Source organism: Lissotriton helveticus, chromosome 6 (assembly GCF_964261635.1).
Source record: "Lissotriton helveticus chromosome 6, aLisHel1.1, whole genome shotgun sequence".
NCBI lineage: Eukaryota > Metazoa > Chordata > Amphibia > Caudata > Salamandridae > Lissotriton > Lissotriton helveticus.
In genome coordinates, this window is record NC_136067.1 from 362,843,252 (window position 1) to 362,852,482 (window position 9,231).

General features: G+C 47.5%; 1 pseudogene; it reads right to left on the reverse strand.

The window, feature by feature from the left end:
• Positions 1-8,435: 8,435 nt before the first annotated feature.
• On the reverse strand, positions 8,436-8,577 carry LOC144764490 (U2 spliceosomal RNA; annotated as a pseudogene).
• Positions 8,578-9,231: the final 654 nt, after the last annotated feature.

A 9,231-nucleotide genomic window follows, 5' to 3' on the forward strand; every position in this document is an offset into this window, starting at 1 on the left:
CTTGCTCCTCGTCCTCCTCTGAGCCCATGGTACACCTGTAAATAGGAATGCCATCAACCATCCCCAGAATGTCAGAGTCCTGGCCATCTGAGGCTTGCAGCCCGTCTGCCGCCCCCGAGGTCTCAGCTGCACTGTGATGTGGTGGAGAGGGGGGAGAGGGGTCTGTGTTACCAGAGCCTGCTGCCGTAGCATAAGAAAAACGTCCCTTGGGGCATGCTTTAAACAGGTGAGAGTTGCTACCACAAAGGTTACACTTCTTGGGAATCATCTTCGGTCTGAACAGATTTTGTTTTGAAAACCTTTATTTATTGTTAAAGGCACAAATACAGGGAAGTTTTACAAGTACATTTATCCAAGAAGAGATCGGTACATTGCGTTCATAACCACAGGTTACAGAGCGTGGTATAGGGCGCGAGTTATAAGTACATCATCCAAAAGGAAGAATACCGGTATACTGCTTTCAGAACCACAGGTTACAGAGCGTGGTACAGGGCAAGTTTGATAAGTACAGTACCCAAGAAGACTGGTATATTGCGTTTATAACCACGGTTTATAGAGCGTGGTATAGGGCAAGTTGTACAAGCACATTATCCAAAAGGTGGACTAAATCTTTATTGGGCCTATACAAATGCCAATCCTATTGTATACCCGGTGGCAAGGTAGTAAGTCTCTCAAGTGACCCATCCTTTCCAGTCCGAGATGCGCCACAGAGCTCTAGCCTGGGGAACCCCAAAGCGAGCATCATCAATGTGGACATAAGTGTGCATTTTGTCCTGGCAGATATTCCTGCAGGCCGCTGGATGGAGCACTTTATGATGGAAAAGTAGTGCATTGCGAGCCTCCCACAGTGTCTCTCTGCCACAGTTCAGGATGCGCCATGCCGTTAGGAGATATAGATCTGGCAGGGACCAACCATACAATACCATTTCGAAAGTCAATGTCCAAATGTGGGCAATGTTCTGGAGAAAGGGCCTCAGCAGGGCCCAGAAGGCCTGGGCATGGGCGCAGGTCCAGAACAAGTGGTACACAGTCTCTGCATGCAGGCAGGAGTCTCTGGGGCACCGGTCCACGGGTGCCAGCCTCTTCCGATGTTGGAAAGCCTTCACTGGTAGGCAGGCGTGGGCGCTGAGCCAGGCGAGGTCCCTCTGGCTGTGAGACATGCCACGGTGGCCTACCAGATCCCAAACCGATGAGGATTGTTCTTCTGAAAATGGGCCAAGCAGGGTTGGTTGTTCCAACGAGTTCAAATAGTTCTTGAGCTGTTTGGCTTGGCGGCGGGCTGCGGGGGGTATGGCCGCAATGGCAATGGCAGACAAGAACCCTGACGATCTCTTCAGGTTACAGGCTGCTCTCGCTACTGCTAGAAACTGTGTCTAACGTTTTTAAATTGTAAACACGCTGTGTAGTAATCGCAGCGCTTGCTGCTATCATTGCTAATTTGCACCTGCATTTTTAAAAAATCGTTGATTAATAACGGATTGTCTTTTAAACATGCACTAGCCTTTTAAACTGTTGCTCTGTACAGTTCGCTCTCACCTTTCAACCTGAGGTGCCCCCTGGTCCGCCGCGGCTTGTGCCGTTTGAGCGGAGGGGTCTACACCATCTTGGTAGCGGCTTTCTCCCTGGAACCAGCAGGGTCAGCGCTCCAAGCCTGTTAACAGCCCCGCCCACTGGCTCTACTAAACACAGCACGCAGAGCGGACGCGCGCAGCGGCGCGCCGCGACTCCAGACGCCAGAGACCCTGCCCGTAACTCTACGACTCCTTGCGCACGTTGTACTGAGGAAATGGGCATTATCAGGTATACTACTATGGAACTTCACAAACTCAACCCAGCCAAATCTTCGATCTTAGACCCACGCTCTCCTAACTCCCAACCCAACTCAGCCCCCACCAAACCACCTACACCTGGCAAAACCATCTGCGCTCCAAAGACTCCACCTAACCTAGTATGTCTCTACTGCAACGCTAGGTCAATGGCCAAACACGCATTACAAATTTGGGCACTTTTAGACTCTGTGAAACCTGACATATTGTTTGTCACTGAAACTTGGCTCCAGGAATCGTCTACACCAGACATTGCCATAGCCCTACCTCCGGCCTACAAAATACATAGACTTGACCGCCCCGGAAACAAAAAAGGGGGAGGAACAGCAATAATTTATAACTCAGCTATAAAAATTCATATAAACGACTCTCACCTCGAATGCTGGGGAGAGCTGCTTACAGCCACGATAATAGTGAACAACAAAGAAGCATGGAAGGTAGCCCTTATTTACAGACCTCCTGGCTCTAAAGCCAACTTCTCTGAGAAATTAGTAGAAGCCATAGCACCTTATGCTCTAACCACAAAGAATTTCATCCTCCTGGGAGATGTAAATTACCACCTCGAACTTACCACTGATCCTTGCACTATAGATCTAACCACCAATCTAGAAGCCCTACAACTTTGTCAACTCCCCACGGGTCCAATTCACATAGCTGGGCACACTTTTGATCTCATTTGTACAAATTCCTCTAAAGTCACGATTACTCAAAGTGACTTAGTCTTTTGGACGGATCATTACATTATAAAATTCGCTATAAGCGGATCACAGACCCCGGCGATCAGCCCAAGAAAAATGAAAAAAACCAGACCATGGAATAAAATCACCATACCAGCCTTTAGCAAATCCTTTCCCCCGCCCTCTATTGCCCAATGCACCAATCTTAGCCAAACTGCCGTGGAATTTGAATCAGCCATTACCATTGCACTTGATGATATAGCACCTATGCGCACCTCTAAACCTCCAAGAAATAATTCTTTATGGTTTACGCCGGAACTTAAACAAAGAAAAAGCGCTACTAGGCTGGCAGAGCGAAAATGGAGACTGACAAAAAGCGTTCAAGACAGACACTTATACAAAGCGGCTCATAGACAGTATATGCAGGACATTGCTGAGGCTAAAAAAAGTCTACTTGGGTAACAGGATTGCCCTAGCAGCAAATTCCCAACGAGAACTATTTAATATTGTGAAGGAGTTTACCACACCTCCAGGTACACAACAGGCGCTTCCTGACTCTAAAAAATGGGTTGAATCCGTAGCCTCCTACTTTCATGAAAAAATAACTGAAATTCATAAACGATTTCACCAGCACCAGCACCCCTCCCAGTGAAAGTCAAAATTCACACAGCAGCCATGATAACACGCTGAAACTGTTCTCACCCCTGATTGAGCAGGATGTAAATCATGCACTGCTGAAAATGAAATCTGGAGCACCGGGCGACCCTGCTTCGCCACAAGTCATACATAAAATCTCTCCAGTTCTGATCCCTACCTTGACTAATATTTTTAACCAATCAATACAACATTGCGTTGTTCCTGACCATTGGAAAGAAGCAATAATCAGGCCCATTCTGAAGAAACCAAACGCAGACCCCGATCAATTTACAAATTATAGGCCTATCTCCCTTTTGCCACTCTTTGGGAAAGTCATGGAGACCCTAATCAATAAACAACTTGTCGCCCACCTGGAATCAAATAAACTCCTTGATCCATCCCAATCCGGTTTCAGGGCATTCCACAGCACCGAAACAGCCCTGCTGGAGGTTGTGGATAATATAAGGTTATCCTTAGACTCAAAAAAATCAGCCATCCTGGTATTACTGGATTTATCTGCGGCCTTCGACACCATCTCGCATCGCATACTGTTAGAGCGCCTTGTTGAGATTGGTGTCGAAGGAAATGCTCTTAAATGGATATCAAGCTATCTTGATAATAGACAATCAAGGGTCCAAATTGGTGATCATACCTCTATCTCCTATAATAATGATAAAGGTGTCCCACAGGGATCTATTTTAAGCCCGACCCTTTTCAATATTTATGTCTCCCCTCTGGCCAAAATCATTAGAGAAAGCGGTTTTGGGACACTATCTTATGCTGACGACACTCAAATCCTCGTCACCATCAGCCAAAACCATGAAGACGCTAAACATAGGTTCAAAAATTGTATGACCAATATACAAGAGTGGATGACCAGAAACCACCTAATGATGAACGCAGGGAAGAACGAAATCATGCTTTATTGGCAAAGCTGACCAATTCTGGTCACCGGACTGGTGGCCTGACGCCCTGGGCACTTGCCCTGCCCCCAAACCATACGTCAGGAACTTGGGTGTAGTCCTAGATAACAAGCTCACTATGTCTGAACATATAAAAAAAACAGTTGGAAATAGCTACGGCCAGATACGTAGCCTGAGGAAGATCTTTAAATGGATCCCGCTCTCAGCACGCATGCCCCTAGTTCAAGGGCTGGTTATAAACAGGATGGACTACGGGAACGCCCTGTTTTCAGCCATCAATCAGTCACTACTAAACCGACTTCAGGTTCTTCAAAATACTGCTGCGAGGCTAGTATTAGACCTTCCCCCTCGCACCCCGTCAGCTGCATGTCTCAGAACGTTGCACTGGCTCCCCGTTAAAAAACGCATAAAGTTCAAACTCTGCTGTCTGGTTCATAAGGCAGTAAATGGACATGGACTAGCTTACCTGGAAAGGAAACTTAAAGCCCATATCCCAATTAGGACTCTACGTTCCTCCAGTAAAGCCCTTCTATCCATTCCTAGAGTCCGAACGGTCAGAAACGGGGACCGAGCCTTCAGTAAGACCGCCCCAGAAGCATGGAACTCCCTCCCCACATCTCTGAGAGAAGAGCCAGATCATGCCAGATTTCGGAAACGGCTCAAAAACTGTCTCTTTAATCCTTAGTATTCCGAACTCTTAAACCCCTCTGAATCTGCTGAAATCCAAGGATCTTGTCTGCTCCCAGCGCTCTGAGACCTTCGGGTGAATTACGCGCTTTACAAGTGAAATAAATGAAATGAAATGAATGTCCAGAGTGTCCATAAATTTAACCAAAGCAGCATAGTACTCCGGTACAGTTGGGGCCAAAGGCGCAAGGTTGGAGGGACTGAAAAGGCCCCGCTGCCTGAAAGTTGCCCCCATATAATATTTAACATATGAAGCTGCGTGTGAGGGTATGACAGATTCAAGCCGGGCAACTGTGTGGCAAAAAACTTTTGACATCAGAAAAGTGGACACATGCGGCATCCCCTTACCCCCCTTCAGCCAATGTTTACAGACTTTCGAGCAACTTAATTTTTCCATCCTGGAGCCCCAGAGGAAAGTGAACAACAACTTAGTACATTTTGCCAAAATGGGTAAGGGCAGGGGGAATATCATGGCTAGGTATAGCATCAAGGGCATAAGCACAGCTTTGACAATTAGCACCTTACCCTCCAGAGTCAGAGTGCGTGTGGACCACAATGAGATTTTCTTTGTCAGTTTGCCATACACCTCGTCCCAGTTTTGTGCTATCGGTGTCTGTTCTGCGAAGAGTACCCCCAGAAGCTTTATGGGCGTTGTGGTCATCGGTACTTGTAGGGCGGACAACGTGTCCCATGGGCCCATTTTCAAACATATACACTTATCAACATTGAGCCGTAAGCCAGACACCTCTTGAAAAATAGATGCTTGTGTGAGTGTTCTGCGGACAGACTGGGCGTCCGTGCATAATATCGTGACGTCATCCATGTAGGCCACTAGTTTAGCCTGTGTGCCCTTGCCCCCTGGTACAAACACCCCACGTATAATTTTATCTCTTCGTAGATGGCATAAGTAGGGTTCCAGCGCACACACAAAGAGAGCAGGACACAGTGGGCAACCTTGACGCACCCTGGACAGGTTGGGGAAAGGCTTTGTATGATAACCGTTGGCATTAGCATATAGAGTCCGCAGCATGCTCACCACAGTATTCGGAATTCCTAGGCGTTGCAGCGCTGTGAAGAGAAAAGCATGCGACACTCTATCGAAAGCTTTCTGGAAATCTAGGCTCAAGACACCTAAGGATGTGTGCCTGTCAGCATGATAGTGAATTACATCCCTGAGTGTGGTCAGGCTGTCCACAATAGACCTCCCTTTTACAGCGCAAGTTTGGTCTGGGTGGAGCACATCACCTAAAACAGCGCGAAACCTACGCAGCAACACTTTATAAATCAATTTGTAGTCCGTGTTAAGCAATGAGATGGGCCTACAGTTTTGCAGAGAGGCCACCTCCCCTTTTTTGTAAAGCAGGATGATGATACCTGTGAAAAAATCGTTAGTGAAGTCATTATGTTGAAAGGATGTCACCACCAGGTCCATGAAGTCTTGACAAATAAGCTCCCAGAAAGTTTTGTAGAACTCCCAGGGCAGCCCATCAGGGCCTGGGCTAGAGCCTGGGGGGGCCATGCCCAGTGCCGCAAGGAACTCCTCCCTGGTAAAGGGACCTGCAAGGTATGTCTGCTGCTCGCTGTTCAAGCCCACGTCTGCCGCCTCGCAGTATGAGTCGAGCTCTGCAACCTAAGGGGGGTTAGTAGGAGCAGCATACAAGTCACGATAAAAGTCATGGGCAATAGCCTGGCATTCAGTAACCCCTTGTTTACATACCCCGTTGGCATCCTTCAGAGTGGTAAGCAATGCGTGAGACCCCTGAGCCTTTTTAAAAAGAAAGAGGTACATTTTTCATCTTCAGTAAACTGTTTGACAAGGGATTGAAACATAATGGCCTTGATCCTCTTTGCCAACCATTCTGTCATGTCTTTCTTTATGGCACGTACATCTTCTAGAACAGGTTTCCCTGCTGCCCCCAATTGTTTCACCAACACTAGGTGATTTTGCAAGGCGCGGAAATCCTTCCATTCCGCTTGCCAGATCAGCTTTCCTTGTGCCTGAAAAAAGGAGCGAGTTTTTGTTTTTACCCATTTCCACCATAAGTACTGGGAGGGGAACTTCGTTTCAATAGTGGCCCACTTAGGGCCCCGAATCGGTACAGATTCGGTAATAATGCCCATTGATTCCTATGGGCATTGAAGCCCATAGGAATCAATGGGCAATACCGAATCGGTAAATACCAATTGCAGCAAGGGTGCAGGGGGTGTCACTTTGACACCCTCTAGCACCCCAAATACAGGCATGTGTGCTAGACATGTCTGTCTGTCACATGACATAGGTGTGCATGCACACCTGCCTCCCAGGTGAAGCCAGTACCTGGTGGTGAGTGGTGCCTATAAGTGTCATACATGCCTAAATCAGTTAACATTCTAGTGAGAGAGTGAGAGGTGGCACTACATTTGATCTTAGCCAAAAGGCCGAGAAGTGATAACAAGAATGGTGCCAGAATGAACGCCTCCTGAAGAAATCCACCTGGCTGACCCGGACCGGGTTCTTCCCTTGCACCGTCGCTGGACGCCCTTTCGCTTCTTTTTCAGACTCCCAGCAAGAGCTCATCATGTGCCGGTGGAAAGGAGGCCCCGGCCTCAGGCCTTCTCCCGGCTCCCAGAGTCCTCCTCAGCTGTCGCCTCATTAGACGTCAATTAGCATACCCATGTTGTCCTCTTTCTAGTATTTGCATGCCCCGCCCCTTCCTGCAAACTGCTTCAAGCCGGCTGGCAAGAGAGCCTGGCAGCCAGGGGATGCTGGGAATCAGCCCAGGATGCCCTGGACAGCTCCCTGACCGGAAATAGCCGGCCCCTGGCCCCTCACCCTCGCTTGCCAGGGACACTGCTCCCCTGCAGCCTAAGGCCTATAGATAAGGCGTGGCCGTTCGGGGCGGGCAGAGAAGGAAAAGGACTCTGTTTTTTTCTTCTTGCTCAGGGAAGCCAAGGGCAGTGTCCACTTCTCTCCCAGCCAGCCAGCCTGCCTCCTTCCCTCCCTCCCTCCCTCCATCCATCCTACTGACTTGCTGGGAACCTTCTTCCATTCGTTCCCCAGTGAAATGGATCCAAAACCAATGAAACTCTGCTGCTGGAAAAACAATCTTTTTCCGACGTTTGTCTCTTTTCAAAGTGCAGCGTCTGGATGGAGAAGGGGGAAAAAAATAAGAAATAATTTTTATTTATCTTTTTTAAACGCGGAAAATATTATTTATTATTATTATTATTATTTTGTGTATTTATTGAGCGCAGTCCTGTCACCCAGAGGGCATCCTGGCGCTTGAACTAGAGCAGTGGCACTATTCACTTACACAGCAGTTTTAGGGAACAAGTGCGTTTTTAGCGCTTTCCTGAACGGAAGATAGTCACTGTGGCTTCTCAAGGAGAGTGGCAGAGAATTCCAACATTTGGCCGCTGCCACACTGAACGAGCGGCCACCCATCCTGACTCTCTGAAACCGCGGGACCACCAGCAAATGCGCAGAAGAAGAACGTAAAAGTCGCGGGGCAAATAAATAAATAAATAACGCACGGCCCGGGTGCGGCAAATAAGTCGAATAAATACATAAATAAGGCAAGACACGACGGTGACCAGTTTGCTTTTATTCACACGCAAACACAATAGCGCCACTTTACAGGGTTTGGTAGTGAAGCGCTACTCTCGTTTTCTCGTCTATTTTTCAACAGCATTGTTTTCCCCGGGTGGGGAAGTGCACCATTCCTGGAGGTACTGCAATACCAGGTTGATGCGTGGAGTGGACAGGGCAAGCTCCTATTCCATCTCATTGTTCCAAAAATTAATGTAACAGATTTTTTTTGTATGTTTTGAAAATCTTTTATTAGAGATAAAGGTGCATACAGAGTATTAAAGTAAGACTTTGCAGTGTAAGTAATCAGGTGCATACAGAATATTTAAACGTTACATTACAGTGTAAGTAAACGGTTGGGTGCATTGTTTCTTGCACAACTAGACATGTACAATAAAAAGCAAGAGATTAACGGTTGGAGGGTGTTGTTAACAAGTGCCAATCCCTTATAGCCCGGTGGCAGGAGGCTGTGGCTAAATCTTTTTTTATGGCCTATAAACAAGTGCCAATCCGTAAAAGACTAGAAGCCCGGTGGCCAGAGCTGTTATGTCAAGAAAGAGGGTGCAGCATTTTGTCACTTAAGTGACCCACTCTTTCCAGTTCATGGTGTGCCATAGTTCACACGCTTGCTGGGCGCCTAGCACCTGATTATCGACTTGGAGGTAAGTGTTCATTTTGTCCAAGCATAATTTCTTGCAGTCTTTAGGGGACAAGACTTTGTGTGAAAAGAGCAGCAGGTTATGGGCGTCCCAAAGTGTCTCTTTGCTGCAGTTCAATATGCGCCATGCTGTTAATACATTTGTTGGAGGAAGAGACCAACCATATAATAGAGTGTGAAATACCAGCCACATGTACAAGAAAGGGGTGCGTGAGCGCCCAAAAGGCTTTGGCAAAAGAACAAGTCCATAAGAGAT